The following is an 18,334-nucleotide window of genomic DNA, read 5'->3' on the forward strand; positions in this document are numbered from 1 at the left end:
ACGCCGACTGGACGTATTTTACGTCGAGATAAATTGTCTGTCGGGTTGCCGACTGGACGTATTTTACGTCGACATACGAAAAGTTTTTTTTAAGATTTGCGGAAAAATACTTATAGGCCTACCAGCCTAAAACTTTTGAATCACGCGCCTTGGGGGATGCTGGGAGTTCACGGATCAAGGCCTTGTTTTGTTTTGAAGCGTGACCCAGGTGCGCATGCGCGATATCCCTTCTTCTCGCTCCAGCCAGCATCAGTAGCGCACCATCCGAGAGCGATCTTTCGTGAAAAGCGTGTTTTTTTGACTTGTGCGAGACTTTGAGCATTTGTATTGCTACAGGACATTCGTAGATATGTCTCAACGACGTGTGAACCGTGAAGGCGCGTTTTACCGTCGGAAGGGATGTGTAAGGCGAGTTTTGGACCTGGATGCTGGTGAGGGGCCAAGCACCCAGCATGACCCCCGCTCTCAAGGCCGTTCTGTGCGGCCACGTGTGGCGTGAAAAGTGTTCGGGAACACAATCGTATGCCTTTGGTTACCCCTAGAAGCATGTGGGTGTCCTTAGGGGCATTCGTAGGCATTTGGGAGGCCTCCAACCAAGGGACATAGACGAATATCTTTCGGAGCTTGATCGGGAACATGTCGCAAGTCCTCATTTTGATGGCGGATGGTCATCGAGTGATGAGGACATCAGTCCCGATGAAAGTGAGGATGATATTTGCCCCCAATGTCCGTTCGAGGCTCACATCCCGAAAGTGAGCTCGAATTCAGTGGGTTCAGTGCTTACGAGGGGGAATCCTGAGGAGGAGGGGGAGGGTGGGGATACGGGCTCAAGTTTTATCTCAGAGGACGATACAGAAAGTGAGGGCCTAATGAAGAGGGTGATGGGCCAACTGGGGGGGGGTAGTGTGCATCGTGCCCGCACCCGTGCGCGCACACGGGCACGTAGAAGGTCGGCTCGTCGTGCCAGCCAAGGTGAAGGTCGGTCGTCGGAGAGTGACGAGGGGTGGACGGAGGACCCCACCCCTCCTAACATGCACCCCTTCACGGCAACCCCTGGGATGACCGTACCAGTACCCCTGATTAACTGTTTTTGGGGTTCATCCAGCTTTTCTGACGCGGGAATTGCTGGAAAAATACCTGGTACATGAGACAGTGGACTACGCTCGGTACTGCCGGTATGAGCTGAGGACAACCTTGTCGTATTACTGGCGGGGTTGCAACCTCATTGACATGGCGCATTTTTTTGGGGCTCCACATTTATTTTGGTATGACACCTGCTGTCGACGTCAGGCATATTGGAGGAGAAATTATTTTTTATGTATGCCGAATGTGCCTGGCGTTATGTCCTTGTGATAATTTCCTGAGGCGTTGGACAGGTAACTTCAACGCCTTCAACCGAAGGGGCCATAATAACCCACCCCGGAATAACAGTGATTGCCTCATTTTAGTGCGTACAGTGTTGGATTATATCCGTGAGCGGTGTGGTAATCTCGTGATTCCTGGAAAGAACCTGTCTTTGGATGAGGGGATGATGCCGCTACAAGGACGTCTTAGTATAAAAGTGTAATAACCCCAAGAAGCCAAAGAAATATGGTGTGAAATTCTTTCTCATTACCGAGGCCAACACTGGATACATTGTGGACTTTTCAGTGTATACCGGGGTCTTCTCCACGCTGCGTGACACTGTATTCAACCTTGTGGGACTTTCCGTAACCAGGGATATCACCTGTTTATGGATAATTATTATAACTCGGTATCCCTGGCCCAGGAACTGTATGAAGCAGGTGTTCACGTCAGTGGTACCCTTCGGTTGGTGCGTGGGGCCCCCGAATGTCCTCAAGAGGTTCGCTAGTCATCCGCAACACCTGGCAAGAGGAGAGACAGAGTGGCGGCGGAAGGGCGCTGTCTTCGTCATCTGTTGGAAGGGTGTCCGACTCGTCCCCCATGATTACGACGAGTCATGAACCCATCTAAGAAGAGATCGTACAGCAGAAGAAGACACGTCGACAGGGCCGAGTTGTGTTTTGAGGAGTTTCGTACCGAGCGGCCTACTGTCATTGGGCACTACAACAGGCACATGGGAGGAGTTGATCTCTTTGATCAGCTCCATCAGTACTATCCCTTCGCCAGGAGAACCAGAAGGTGGACACAGAAGCTCCTCAAATACATCCTTCAGTTGGCCCTCCAAAATGCCTACATACTGTACTGTGGGTACTGCGGTGACAATCTTCCGAGGTTGACCCACATACATTTGTTCCTAGAGGTAGCCGGGAATGCCCTCATCAACTTCGATCCCGATGAGTGGCCTTCCATAACTGACCCCCTGCCCCGAGCTGCAGATCTGCCCCTAGAGGAAAGGGCAGATAGGAGGGCCAACTTCGCTCGACCTGCCGCCGCCCCTGCTGACGACGCCCCTCTTGCTGCCGGCCCCGCCATCACCGCTTCTCGTCGGGTAGTGGACCCTGCGTGTCGGCTGCAGCCAGGGGGGGAAAAAAAAAACCACATACTGGATGGAGGACCTTAGAAGGGCGAAGGCAGAAACGGTTGACCGGGTGTGCCATATGAATGGCGAGGAGAGACACCCGGTTCTTCTGTCGTCTCTGCAAAGTTGCTCTTTGCAGGATAGGGGTTAGTGTGACCGAAAAACCGAAGTACCACACTAAGGTCATGTATGGAGCGCGCCCCCTAAACCGACAGCGGAGGGCGCACGGGGCAGGGCCGCCGGTCCATCAGCCAGTAAGGAGAGCGTCTCCCTCCTCCACCTGTACCTCGTCATGTCGAGTGAAAAAAATGCAAGACTCTTCAATGGAGGAGGGAGAAAACAAGAATAGAAACGAAGAGTCAGGATTACGAGTGAGTATTCTGCATTTATTTTATATTTAGTTTTATATTTATTAAAAATTTTTTATATATCTGAATGTGTGCATGATAAAATAATAATAAGACATTTCATTGTATGCGAAAAGAGAAGTGTCACCTGCATTCCTTTTATTTATGTATTGGTACCAGAATCGAAGAATGTAATATATATACGTATTAAAAAAAATTATATTATATATATATTATTAATATATATTTTTCGTATAAAAAAAATTAATATTATATATTATATATATATATATATATATATCTATATATATTATATAGTTTTTTTTTTGGGGTATATATTATATTATATAGAATAAACCAAATTTTTTTTTTGGGGTTAACAAATTACTTACAGTCTAGTAATATTCAATCATTTACTTCACTTTAAAACAAATTGCAAGTCTCTAGAACAATATCTCGATTATGGTGAATATTTGAAAAAAATATTTTTATTATCCCTCCGCGCGCGATTCTCGGCCGAAAATCTCCGAAAACAGCGTTAGGTCCACCTTCTCCTAATATTTGTTGCCTTTTTTTCATATTACGCTTATTTTATAGTTTTATATATGGAAAATGTGCGCAAAAACATGCACAATAATAACAAAAAATTATTGGAAGGTTGTAGCATTTATCATTTTGAAATATTTGCATATAAAGTACGATAAGTACGAAAAAAAACTACGATCGGATCAACTTTGACTCAACCGAAGGGTCAAAAAACGCATTTATAACATAAAATCTTACAGTATAGTAATATTCAATGATTTATCTTCATTTTAAAACAAATTGCAAGTCTCCTGAACAATATCTCGATTTATGGTGAATTTTTGAAAAAAAAAAAAAAATTTTCCCCTCCGCGCGCCGATTCTCTGCCGAAAATCTCCGAAACGCGTAGGTCACATCTCCTAATATTTGAGCCTTTTCATATTTACGCTTTTTTTTAAAGGTTTATATATGGAAATATGCGCAAAAACATGCACAATATAACAAAAAATATTGGAAGGTTGTAGCATTTATCATTTTTGAAATATTTGCATATAAGTATGATAAGTACGAAAAAAACTACGATCGGTCAACTTTGACTCAACCGAAAAGGTCAAAAAACGCATTTATAACATAAAAATCTTACAGTCTAGTAATATTCAATCATTTTAAAACATATTGCAAGTCTCTAGAACAATATCTCGATTTATGGTGAATTTTTGAAAAAAATATTTTTTTCCCCTCCGCGCGACGATTCTCGGCCGAAAATCTCGGAAACGCGTAGGTCACATTCCCTCTAATTTTAGGCCTTTTCATATTACGCTTTTTTTTAAATTGGTTTATATATGGAAATGTGCGCAAAAACATGCACAATATAACAAAAAATATTGGAAGGTTGTAGCATTTATCATTTTTGAAAAAATATTTTGCATATAAAGTACGATAAGTACGAAAAAAAACAAAAAAATACGATCGGTCAACTTTGACTCAACCGAAAAGGTCAAAAAACGCATTTATAACATAATAATCTTACAGTCTAGTAATATTCAATGATTTATCTTCATTTTAAAACAAATTGCAAGTCTCTAGAACAATATCTAGATTTATGTGGTGAATTTTTAAAAGAAAAAAATTTTTCCCCTCCCCCCCCGCGCGCCGATTCTTGGCCGAAAATCTCCGAAAACGCGTAGGTCACATTCTCCTAATATTTGAGCCTTTTCATATTACGCCTTTTTTAAAGGTTTATATATGGAAATGTGCGCAGAAACATGCACAATATAACAAAAAATATTGGAAGGTTGTAGCATTTCTCATTTTTGAAATATTTGCATATAAAAGTGCGATAAGTACGAAAAAAAAAAAAACTACGATCGGTCACTTGACTCAACCAAAAAGGTCAAAAAACCGCATTTATAACACATATCTTACAGTCTAGTAATATTCAATCATTTATCTTCAATTTAAACATATTGCAAGTCTCTAGAACAATATCTCGATTTATGGTGAATATTTGAAAAAAATATTTTTATTCCGTCCGCGCGCCGATTCTCGGCCGAAAAATCTCGGAAACGCGTTAGTCACATTCTCCTAATCATTTGTGCCTTTTCATATTATGCTTTTTTTAGAGTTTTATATATGAAAAATGTGCGCAAAAACATGCACAATATAACAAAAAATTATTGGAAGGTTGTAGCATTTCTCATTTTTTTTATATTTGCATATAAAAAAAAATTTAAAACAAAAATTCGACATTCGGTCAACTTTTAACTTGTTCGAAATGGTCGAAAACTGCATTTGTAAGCTAAAACTCTTACAGTATCGTAATATTCAATCATTTTCCTTCATTTTGAAACAAATTGCAAGTCTCTATAACAATATTTCGATTTATGGTGAATTTTTAAAAAAAAAATTATTTTATTTTTTTTTATATCCGCACATACGAATTCATGCATCATTTTGTGATAATATTTTTTTTTTTTTCTCTGTGTTGCTTTTATTTTAATCGTTTTTACAATGTATTATATCAAAGTGATTGCAACTTTAGTGCACATTACAACGAAAAAAAAAGTAACTTGTTACCTCTAACCGTTTGGCGCACAGCGCGATTTGAATACAATTATATATGAAATTTCGTTTTTGCTCTATCATATATCGCATTATTTATTTATGATAATGATAATTTTTTTCATTTCTGATGGTTGCATACTAAACTTCAAGCAATGACAAAAAAAGGAGCCAAAAATGAACTCTTAATCTTGAAAACTAAGCGCGCTGTGATTTTTTGAAAAAAAAAATTTGTTTTTCCGCTTACGCGCTCACTCTCAAACCCCTCCGGCACACGGAAGTCATTTTTTTTTTTTTTTTTTTATTTACCGCTTCGGCGTTTAAGGGTTAAACAGATTCTGACCCTAACCGAAAATACAAAGTATCTTTACAGTCCAAAACATGTAAAAACTGAATATATTAATTTTGTTGCTTATATTTATCTACAACTTTTTTCATTATGAAAGCATCAAGTTTAAATAAACCAAGACTTAAATTTAGAACATTTCTATTATTTGACTTGATAAAACAAGATTCAATGATATTCCTTTTAACTGTGTCATTACATGGGACTAAGGCTCTTGCTTGACTCCAGTTAATAGGATGGTCTAAATCTCTCATATGACGAATAATGCATTCGATATTTGCCCAGTTCTCACAGAATATTGATGTTGCTTGAGACGCTGTGAAAGAGATTTGCGGTCTGTCCGTAATAGACTTTATCACACTTTTTGCAAGGAATTTCATATATGCAGCCTGGAAGATCTTTAGGAGAATTTTTGATTACTAAACTCTTGACATTAATATTACTGAAAACAACATTTATGTTAAAAAGCTTTTAAAAATTCTAGGAATATCTAAAAACCTTTCATCATAAGGGAGTTTTAGAATGTTATGCTTACTAAATTCAAGTTTGTCATTAGTTGAATAAAATGTTTTTCTAGCTCTTTTCCATGCCACATCTACAAAAGTCCTTGGGTATTTAAGTTTCAATGCAATATCATAAATAGTTTTAATTTTCAGCGTCAATAAACTGCGGGCTACAGACACGTTAAAAATGCCCTTAGGAACATCCCAGAAAAAACAGAGAATTGAACATTTTGATGGTGATTGGAGTAGTAATGAACAAAAGCGGCAATATTAGTTGAGTTTCGAAAAGACTGAAAAGGTGAAATTTCTATCATTTCTATGGACAGTTACATCAAGAAAATTCAAATTACAATTTCTTTCTTCCTCTACAGTAAATTTTATAGAAGGGACTAAATTATTGAGATTATTAAGGAATTCCTGTAGGTTTTTGTGAACTGGCCAAATACAGAAGATATCATCCACGTATCTAAACCAAATAACTTTTTGGGGGCAAAATTCTTGGTAAGAGTTTTGTCTCAAAAATTCCATGTAGATATTGCTAAGGACAGGAGATAAGGGATTACCCATAGCCATGCCAAACTTTTGTACAAAAAAATTTTCTCAATAATTTAGCATAATGATAAAACATGAAACAAATGCAATATGGTAAAAAAAAAAAAAAAAAAAAAAAAAAAAAAAAAAAATGCTTGCCCATGTCAGTGTTCGGTGTGCTGAGAGAGAGAGAGAGAGAGGAGATGAGAGAGAAGAGAGAGAGAGAGAGTAGAGAGAGAGAGAGAGAGAGAGAGAGAGAGGAACGGCACTGCTTCCCATTGACTTATCAGCTGATCTGGGATGATTATCTGCCCAAATGACTTTTATTTTTGTTACAGTAAAATACCAGTCAAGTGATTATTGCTTTTTACAATTTTTTTTACTACTGCAAAAGTAACTCACCACTGTAATAAACAAGCACTTTTGCAGGGTGTCTCCAGGATTTAAAAGTGTTGTGTTTGCGTCTCTGTGAAATACTCCCCTATGATAATTAGTTAGCTTCCAGTGAACAGTTTGCGCTATTGTGAATTCTCATAACTTGAATCGCGTAAGATTGAGGTATTTCTGCACCCATTATTTGCAGAAAATTTGCCCATTCACAGTATTTATCACTGAGAAATATTCACAAATTACTGTATTTTCATACCATATTTATGATAAATGCACTTTTTGTGATAAACCTATTATAATACTCAGGTATATAAATGTTTAGAGGTTTTTTTTCTGTTTTTGCTATCAAAATAAGCAGTTCTAAGCATTATTAGAGTGGTTTAAAGTATTTGTAGACTTTAGCTCTTTGCTAGGGGATGTTTGGTACCCATCCCATGTGAATACTGGGGTCTACTATACCATATGTGTATAGAGTATACTGTGTAGTGTAGGCTAGGCCACCATATACTATGTAGATGGTACTGATTACCATAGTGTAGGGTAGGCTATATTTAAGATATGATTTTTCCAGCAAACGATGGATTTTTTCGAACCTAACCCCATTGTAAGTAGGAGAATAGCTGTATGTAGTTTAATGATAACCATATTCAACAAAATAAGTTAAAGAATAAAGCAATTTCAAATTAAAGAATAAAGCATTTCAATATAAAATTTAGCATAAAAGATGTACAAAAAAAATCATATTTCACCACGGTGACTTAAAATTGGATGAGGGAGGAGAAGAGACAGTGTTTGGTTCGCTGAGTGAGATAGTATAGTTTAATGATAATCATATTCAGCAAAGTAGATAAAAGAATAAAGCTTTTAACAATAAAATTTTGCATAAACGATGAACAAAATTATATGACATTGTGTTGGTGCACATTTTAGAGGAATAATGAATGAATGATTTTAAGTTATCAGGTGTTGTGATATTGCTGAGGAGAAAAGAAGAGACAGTAAAAAACATTACTGTATGTATGTAAAAGCAGCATACCGGTTCAAATAAAAAAATTAAATTGGAATTTCACAATAAATTCAACAAAATGATAAAATATGAAAACAATCAAATGCAGTGAAGTAATGAAAAAAAAAAGTCATACTTAAGCCAGTGTTCTGTGCGCTGAGTGAGGCGATGGAGAGGAGAGGGAAGAGACGGTGGGTTATTGGACAGGAGACAGGGGTCTGCTTCCCAGTGATTTACCAGCTGGGCCGGGATGATTATGTATTCATCCATTTCTTTCACTTACACTCCGATTTGCCCACATAACTTCTTTGGTTATAGTAAAATTCCTATAACGTGACACTTGCTTTTTACAATCTTTTAGGACTTTTTAGGACTAAAAGTAACTTGGCTTGAAAAAGAAACCCACAAAATCACTGTATATAACATGTTTACTTATAAGTATTTACATTTTATTTTACTCCACACTTGAGTACTTTCAGGCCCTATCTGTGGCCCATTTTCAAGAGATGTGTAGGTTGTCAGCCTGGGTCAAGGCCCAGTTGCTAATCTCCTCTTGTCGCTCTGATATCCTGAGCTGATGGTCAATGGGATTAACCCTTGTGGTAAGTGAGTGGTCACCAAAAGTCTTTTGGGCAGAAAACATAATCTCCAGGTCATAAGGGTCAATCTTAGCTTCTTTTAATATCAAAGCTCGGCTTATGGGATCTTCTGAGGTAAAACCTTTGTTTCCTTCTATTACTTTAATATCTCAGATGAGTGCTCCTTCTACTACCCCCCTATGACTGATTTTATTGCTTTTGTATATATTATAAGCCTACTGTTCTTAAAATCCATCCTATGGTCATTTTCCCAACAATGCCTAGTTATAGCACTCCCCTGAGAATTGAAAACACAAGGGTTATTCAGGAAGCTGTGAATGTGGATAAAATGATAATGAAGGGGAAATGCTGATGGCATGATCACATCCTTCACTATGCTAGGGATAATGGCATGTGATAATGTCAGTTGGGCTCCTCTGGGGACCAGAAGAGTTGGAAGACACTGGCCTATTTTGATGAGAACTGTTAAAAAGATGGATGCTGGAGATTTTTTCAAGAGAAAGCACAGAAAAGACATGAGTGGCAGAATTTCACTGAGGCCCTATGCATCACTTGGCATTGGAAGTGATGATGGTAATTACTGCCTCTGAAAATATGAAACTGTAGACTTTGTATGATTTTTGGAATTATAAGATTCTTGAACTTTTTATCTTGAAGAATTGCCTTGAAAGAGTTGACAACCCATTGTAGATCATTGAATGAAACAGTTGAATAGAGTGGTTTTTTCTTAAAACTGTAAGTGTTATGATGAAAATTGGCTAAATATCAGTAAAAAGTGCTTGAAATACTGTACTGTAGATGCAAAATAATCTCCTTAGACAACAATATAGCTGATAAAATATTGCTGAAATTTAGTAAAATAAGTGCTTGAAATAGTTGCAGAATCATGTTCCTTTTATAGTTTAGAATATATGCAGTAGTATCTCAAAAATTATGTTGCAGATGCGTAGTAGATTAAGTGCACCCTCTCCTGTACGTATACCATTGGGTGGTGCATCCGGACTTCCACAGCCCACAGAAATTCCTAGACCTAAGGCAACTGGTATACCTCGACCAGGATCCCGTTTACAAGCTCCCAGAACAAGGTTAGTGTAATTGAAGCTTTTGTATTGCTGGAACTCCATTTAGCCAGGTATGATCTAATAGATGTAGAAAGTAGTGTGTACATAGTTTATAGTTTTAGAATACCCTGAAAGATTATTTACTAATATTCCCTAAGTAACATTGTCAATCCTGAATTCCTGTTGGTTATCTGTCATATGTTTTTCACTTTGAGTAACTCAGTTAATGAATTAGTGTCTATGAGAGGTAAGAAATTAGCCAAAACCTACTTAACCAAAAATACTCATACATCAGTTTTCCATCGCATAGGAAGCATTGGCGTGGAGTTTATGTCATTAAAATTATGTTTTGATTTTTTCTCAAATCTTTCTCAAACCAAAAGTATCTAAATGGCATATAGAAAAATAACAACACTATATGCAGTATTTTTAATATACCGTATATACTCATGTACGTATCATGTGAGTTCCTTTTTTTTTATACCAAATCACAATAGGCTAACGTCTTTTCCTCCATCTTTTTATCTTTCCCATCTTCTAGTTAAGTTAAAAAAAACAAAAAAAAAAGTAAATGAGAATGCTAAAAGTATCGTTAAGTAATGTTATACAGGCGGCCCGCTGTTAACGGCGCAATCGCTCGACGGCGAATCGGTTTTAAAGCTGTCATCAAAAATATTCTTTTAAAAAATCAGGCATTTTAAGGTATTTTTATGGCACAATTTTCGGTGAACGGCGCCACTAGCGTCATTATGTCTAACAATTTCATACATCTGTAGAAATACCGTTCAGCCCCTAAAGGTTATGCAAATTATGTTAAAAAATTCTATAGCGAGTTATTACATAGGTATTAGAGTAAAATATATGCCTCTGACGCTGTTCTATGCCGAAAATATCGAGTTACTTAAGTGAAAATTTAGCTATGGATGTGTCGATTTATAAATGTTCATGCTTTTATGTTTAAAACGTGTATAAAAATGTATTACCTATAGGTATTTTTTATTTCTGCACATAAATATGATACAAAGGCAGCTTTTGAAACTGCCCTTCACGTTATCAAATATGATGTTTTTTCATGTTCATTCTTGTAAGCCGTCTTCTGCTGCTCTTCCGAAAATATTGAGTCAAAAAAAGTACAAATTTAGCGATCTATGTTTCAATTTTATAAATTTTCATACTTTTATGTTTTAAAATGTGTATACAAATGTATTACGCATGGGGTGTTTTTAATTCTGCGCAGAAATATGATACTAAGGCAGCTTTTGAATCTGCCCGTCACGTTTTTTCATGTTCATTCTTGTAACCAGCTGCTTGCCGCTCTTCCGAAAATATAGAGTTAAAAAGAGTGCAAATTTAGCTATCGATGTGTCGATTTTATAAATCTTCATGCTCTTGTTTAAAATGTGCATGAAAATATATTACGTATTGGGTATTTTTACTTTTGTACATATGATATAAATTGCGGCAGCTTTCGTAACTATCCTCCACATTGTCAGAGGATGTTTTTTCATGTTCATTCTTGTCCGCCACTGTTTCAAAAAATGTATGCTGTTATTTCATTAATTATGCATCTTTTCCATAAATCCTTTAAAAAAGTTATACATTACTTCACTGTATCCAATAATATTGTATGTATTCTCATATTATTGTACGTATTATAATATACTACGGCAAATCTAAGGTAGTATTCCGCGGAGCAGCCAATGTTTTGGTTGGAAATCAGCTGATGGCAAACACGAGTGTGTTTCGCCATATTTAACGCAATTCTGAGCGAATTTTCTTGCTTCCAGTTGGCATAAAGGAATATCAAGATAACTTGACTTATATGAGACAAGGTTATTTTTCCTTATACTACATGTTTTTAGGTGGAAATATATGAATTGAATATGTCTCGTTGTGATTGTGAACTTTTTTTTCGTTAACAGATTACGTTGGCGACAAGTTTATTGCGTAAAAAATTATGTGATTCCGTTCGCAATTTTCCTTTATATCATCGTAATACAAACTTTACGTTATTTATCTTGTATCAGCGTGAAACTAACAGTAAAATGTGTTCTTTCAAGCACAGTAGTTTTGATTAAAATTATTTTATCTCAATTTTATCTATGGTTGTGTTTTATGGCATACGTTTACTGGAGTTTTATCCTTGTTGCCGATGCATGATAATAGTCATTAGCAGTGTGAACAGTTTTCTCAGCTTCAGTTATAACAAGGTTTAAATTTAACAGTATATTTCCCGATTGATCTTTGATCTATACGTATTGATCTTTGTTCTATAGCAAATAAAGTTATTACATTATGATATCTCAGTTCTATTTTACATAACGTCATTTATAACAACTACGGTAATAGGGAAAAACTCTCTATCACGAGAGTCTTCAAAATTATACACAGACTTTTTACACTTTGTATTATTGTGGACCCTTTAGAAAACTACGGTAATATTATACTATAGTACGATGATTGAAATACAAGCCAAACAGATGTTATCGAATTCGGTTGTACTTAGAAGAAAAGTCGTTTCACGTTCGGTTGTTCATGGCTGTACACGTTTATGCAACGAGTATAATGTTAAAACCATACTTTCATCATTCTCTTTTGCTGTTTTTGGGATAAAGTTAGGCTATTATAATTTGCTCTCTCATAAAATTGGATTATCGTAAGACGAATTATTGTAACTTGAACACTACAGCTACTTGTACGCTGTATAAAACCTTGTTATATCTTTACATACTCTAGACACCTAAAGGATTAAAGCTAGGCTTTTTTCACATTACAGTATTTATAATACTATATAATGCTCTGTATACATTAAATTCTATAGATCTATACTGCATAAATAAATATGATTTTACTTATTGCCCCATCGCCGGATTAAGGCACCTTTAGATTGGTGTAGGGCGCTGTTAACTGGTCTAGAATTTCGAAAGAAGGTGTGCAGCGGCCATAGGCTTTAAAATCGCTTCGCGTCGAAAATCACTAAGCGTCGGCGGCCAGGAACGGAATCCCTGCCGCTAACCGAGGGCCGCCTGTACTTGTTGTGTAAATGCATACACCCGCAAACAACTGAACGAGAAACATCATCTGATTTGTTATGAACAATTGAATCGGATAACAGCAGGTTTGTTTGCATTTCAACCATCGTACAGTAGTAGAAAATTACTGTGGTTATGTTACAAATGACATTAACCCTCTTACGCCGAAGCGGTAAAAAAAAATTGTCTCCCGTGTGCCGGAGGTGTTTCAGAGTGAGAACGGAAGCGGAAAATAATATTTTTTTCAAAATATCACAGCCGCGCTTAATTTTCAAGATTAAGAGTTCATTTTTGGCTCCTTTTTTTGTCATTGGCTGAAGTTTAGTATGCAACCATCAGAAATGAAAAAATTATCATTATCATATATAAATAATGCGATATATGATAGCACAAAAACGAAATTTCATATATAATTGTATTCAAATCGCGCTGTGCGCAAAACGGTTAAAGGTAACAAGTTATTTTTTTTTTCGTTGTAATGTACACTAAATTGCAATCATTTTGGTATATAACACATTGTAAAACGATAAAAGCAACACACAGAGAAAATATTATCACAAAATAATGCATGAATTGTTCGTAACGCGCGGATGTAAACAAATATTTTTTTTCAAAAATTCACCATAAATCTAAATATTGTCCTAGAGACTTCCAATTTCTTTCAAAATGAAGACAAATGATTGAATATTACTATACTGTAAGAGTATTAGCTTACGATTGCAGTTTTTGACCATATCTGACGAGTTAAAGTTGACCGAATGTCGAATTTTTTTATATATATTTTTTATATGCAATTATTTCAGAAATAAGAAAAGCTACAACCTTCAAATATTTTTCGTTTTATTCTACATGAAATTGCGCACATTTTCATATATAAAACTCTATGAAATGCTAATATGAAACGGAGCAAATATTCCGAGAATGGGATGTACGCATTTCGGAGATTTGTGGCGGATCCTGCCGCACGGAGGGAAGGAAAGATTTTTTTTTAAATTCACCATACATCTAGATATTTTGCTAGAGACTTCTAATTTGTTTCAAGATGAAGATAAATGACTGAATATTACTAGACTGTAAGAGTTTTAGCTTACAATTGCGTTTTTCGACCATTTCAGTAGAGTCAAAGTTGACTGAACGTGGCTTTTTTTCTATTTATCGTGATTTATATGCAAATTTTTCAAAAATGAGAAAAGCTACAACCTTCAATTATTTTTTGTTGTATTCTACATGAAATTGCGCACATTTTCATATATAAAACTTTATGTAACGGCTAATTTAAAACGGTGCAAACAGTACCACAATCACACGTATGATTTTTTCGGAAGAGTTACCTCGCGGACGTAAAGAAAATGTTATTTTTTTCATAAATTCACCATAAATCGAAATATTGTGCTAGAGACTTCCAATTTGTTGCAAAATGAAGGTAAATGCTTTAATATTACTAGAATATAAGCTTTTTTAGCTTACATTGTTCGTTTTTCGACCATTTCGGTAGAGTCAAAGTTGACCGAAGGTTGAAATTTTGGCAATTATCGTTATTTGTATGAAAATATCTCAAAACTGATAAAAGCTACAACCATGGGTTGTTTTTAGTTGTATTGTGCATGAAATTGCGCACATTTCCATATATAAAACTTTATATAACGGCTAATTTTAAAATGGTGCAAACATTACCACAATCGCATGTATGATTTTTTTTGGAAGAGTTACCGCGCGGACGTAAGGAATAAGTTTTTTCATAAATTCACCATAAATCGAAATATTGTGCTAGAGACTTCCAATTAGTTGCAAAATTAAGGTAAATAATTGAATATTACTAAAATATAAGAGTTTTAGCTTACATTGCGTTTTTTGACCATTTCGGTAGAGTCAAAGTTGACCGAAGGTTGAAATTTTGGCAATTATCGTTATTTATATGAAAATATCTCAAAACTGATAAAAGCTACAATCATGAGTATTTTATTGTGTATTCGTTCATAAAAATGCGCACATTTTCATATATAATCTTCATGTAACGGCTATTTACAATGGTACAAAAAATTATGTCAAAGTGACGAAATAATTTCCGAGATGTGTCACAGATACTTTTTTTTTTAGTGCGGCAAGAAAGAAATTCGCGCTTGCGCGCCTGCGTAACGATCGTAAACAAAACAAAACTTGATCCGTGAACTCCCAGCATCCCCCAAGGCCGTGTGATTGAAAAGTTTTAGGCTGGTAGGCCTATAAGTGATTTTTCCCGCGAATTTTAAAAAAAACTTTTGTAAGTCGACGTAAAATACGTCCAGTCGGCACAGGAGACAAAAATGTCGACGTAAAATACGTCCAGTCGGCGTAAGAGGGTTAAGTAGAATAGAGCTGATATATTTTTACATTACTATATCCTTATTCGCTTTGGAGAAAAGATCGGCAAGGAAATATTCTGCTATTGTGCTTCAGCAATATGGACGAAACTCCAGCAAATTTCGTTATAGTATAATCAAACTTGACATAGAATTTTAGAGAAACTTATTTTAATTAAAACTGTTGGGCATGAATGAACACATTTTAGTGTTTTCACTCCGATAAAAGATAATTACATGAAGCTCGTAGTATTATGATGAAATAAAGTGAAAATACCAAACGGAATCTGTTTGATTTCTTTTATATGCAATAAACATGCCCCCAGGGTTATCTACCAACAAAAAAAATAACTAAAGTTTCGTTCACAATGATATGTATGCAAGTCGTATTTTGACCTGAAAACTCTGTATAACTTAAAATAACCTTGTCCCATATAAATAGAGTACTTAGAGATGCAGTAACTAGAAGCAAGAAAATGGTTTTGATTTGAGTTCGGTACAGCAAAATAAACTTGCTACGTAATTGCCCTCAGCCAATTTCCAAATCAAAACATTGATTTTTATGTTTGTATTTTATAATACAAATAGTAATGTAAAAATACATACAGTATTATTGGATACAGTGAAGTAAATCATAACCTGCTAATTTTATATCTCGTGTATGATGTGACTCCTTTAAAATTATCTTCAAAATCAGGTCTTCAAAAGTTGCATGATAGGGAGTGTATAATACGGTATTTTTTATAATACAGTAGTAATTGGAAAGGAAAAAAGTTAAAAAAACATATTCAGGGTATGTTTGACTGGAAGCACTGTCTCACGGTAGACTTTTTAAGTCTAATGACAATTGACTCTCTTTTCCAGTTTTCTGTTGGGTATCCCCTGATAGTCGGAAATTTGAATTTTTTAAAATCTAAATAGTACACAGTAGGTGTTGCTTTTACAAAAGTGTAGATTTGCAATAGGCAATCCCACCTCAGATAAAAATTCACATACATCCATGTGTCCTTTTACAAATCTCAGATTGTAATAAACTGCTTACTTTTAATTTAAACCCACAGAAACCAACAGTATAGAGAAGGTACAGGATCGGCACACTCGTGATTTTTGAAGAAATTGAAAAAGATAAGATATTTTGGTACTTAAACTGAAAACATTTAAATGGAATGCAGTCATGACTTTCTTGCATAATGCTTTTACCCTTCCGTGGTGACTGACTTGAACATTTATATTTTTTCATAGGCAAATTTTGAGATAGCTATAGTCCTCCAAAATATAACCCAACAATTAGTGAGAGACTTTAATGCATGGAAAATTTGTCTATGTTTCAGATATGTGTATTGGGATTTTAGATCAAGAAATGAAAACTTGCAATATAAAACTATAGTCTTTAGAGTGTACTTAGGCAGAAGAAATGTAGGGAGGGTGAAGCAGCGATGCCAAAAGTGCTTCCCTCATTATGTGAATCAGCATTTAAAGATATCCTAGTGATTCTTTAAAAAGTCTTTGTTTGAGAAACATTTAATTGTGATTGAGGGCAGTAATGTAATGAAGACTATGCTAAAAATAGCATATGAAAATATTAAGACAATGTGACACATCTTTCCTCACGTTGCCAAATGTGCATGTATCCTAAATGGATGGTGAGGAGGAGAACAATTACATATAGTTTTGGGTCAGTAACTTTGGGTCATCCCTTTACATTAAAGGATTTAAAGGATCTCTTTGCTTTACAATCATGCCGTCTTGACAAACTGGTAGTAGGTAAATATAAAAAAAAAAAAAATTTAAACTTGATTTATTAAAAGAAGGCCAACTAACCTTGTGAAAAAACACAGTCTAAAATTATGGTTTATATGACTTAAGACTGTTATTCCATCAAGAAGAGAGAGTGAGTGAGTTAACTGGTATTATTGATTTAAATTTGAAAAGTTTTGCTCACAAATCTTCATATATAATAACAACTTAAGGTTTCCACAAGGAAAGGGTATTCACAATCCACTAGTTGTTCTGATGGCCTATACTTACCCTAAACTACTTTCTTAGGAGAATCCTGGATGTCAATCTGGTACCGACCAGAAAAAACTGGTTATTCCCTCCTGACCCCAGCCAGGTATGCCCCAGGGTCGGAGATCACGACCTCTGACCAGCAGTCCTTTCCTGGTCGCTGTAGCGTTAACACCCTCCAGCTTGTCGTCCGTTTACCAGCCTGTTTTCCCTTTGTCTTTACGCTGGTGTTTGGTGTGGTGTGGTCTTTTTCCGGTGCTTATGGAAGCTTCATCGCAACAGCATTGCCCAGGTCCAGAGGGCAGGGCCTGTGGGTCCTTCCTTTCACCTTTTAAGATCGATCCCCACACTTTGTGTAACAACTTTCGGTGTCGCCCTTGTTAGCGGGAAGCTACATGTGGTGAGTGCGCCACATGTTGGATCATCAATTGAATCTGGCCTTGACCAAGCGAAAGAAGTAACCTCGTTCTCCGGCCAAGCAGGCTTCCTCGGAGGCTCCACAGGGTAGGAGCATGAGCCGTGGCCCAGGAAGCCCTTCGCTGTCACCTGCTCTCTCTCAGGACTCCCCGCCGGAGCGTCGGGAGTGTTCCCCTGTCCCCTCCTAGCAAGGGGACCTAGGTGAGTCCGTTGCCAGGTCCCCGCAAATGGTGGAACCCAAGGAGTCTGTTTGTGGTGAGAAGTGTACCGGCGGACAGTTCATCTTTTTTGCAGGATTGCTGGGTTCATAGTGGCCTGTGGGGCGCACTGTCCATGGACGCGCTGTTTGCGGCGCTACATGTCTCTTAGAGCTCGCCGCCAGCTGCAGACTGCGCCGCTCAGTCCCCCTGGGATTCCTGTGGGATTCTCCTCCTCCTCCTCCTCCTCCTCCGTGCTCCCAGCCTCCTCCCCGGAGGTGGGGGATCTTCCAGGTAGACAACGGGAGCCGACGGATTCTTCAGGTGTCCCCACCGGCCCCCTGGTCGGGGGCACTCCCATACGCCGGGTAGGTCCCCCCAAAGGGAGGAGGCTTTCCCATTTTGGGGCCCCGCCTTTCCCCCCCCCCCCCCCAACCAGGCTGGAGGCTCTCGCTAGCAGAGGGAGCTCCTGGGGGGAGACCCTCCCCGTT

General features: G+C 37.0%; 1 protein-coding gene and 1 long non-coding RNA gene across 3 annotated transcripts in view; one reads left to right on the forward strand and one right to left on the reverse strand.

The window, feature by feature from the left end:
* Positions 1-16,901, forward strand: part of LOC135222276 (uncharacterized) — a 35,491-nt gene extending 18,590 nt beyond the window's left edge. Inside the window, exons 2-3 of the long non-coding RNA XR_010316258.1 lie at positions 9,733-9,875; positions 16,284-16,901. This is a non-coding gene — a long non-coding RNA (uncharacterized LOC135222276). The remainder of the gene's footprint in view (positions 1-9,732; positions 9,876-16,283) is intronic.
* Positions 1-18,334, reverse strand: part of LOC135222016 (SLAIN motif-containing protein 2-like) — a 198,619-nt gene that overhangs the window by 63,986 nt on the left and 116,299 nt on the right. The gene's annotated exons all lie outside the window — the stretch shown is intronic.

This window comes from Macrobrachium nipponense, chromosome 3 (genome assembly GCF_015104395.2).
Source record: "Macrobrachium nipponense isolate FS-2020 chromosome 3, ASM1510439v2, whole genome shotgun sequence".
NCBI lineage: Eukaryota > Metazoa > Arthropoda > Malacostraca > Decapoda > Palaemonidae > Macrobrachium > Macrobrachium nipponense.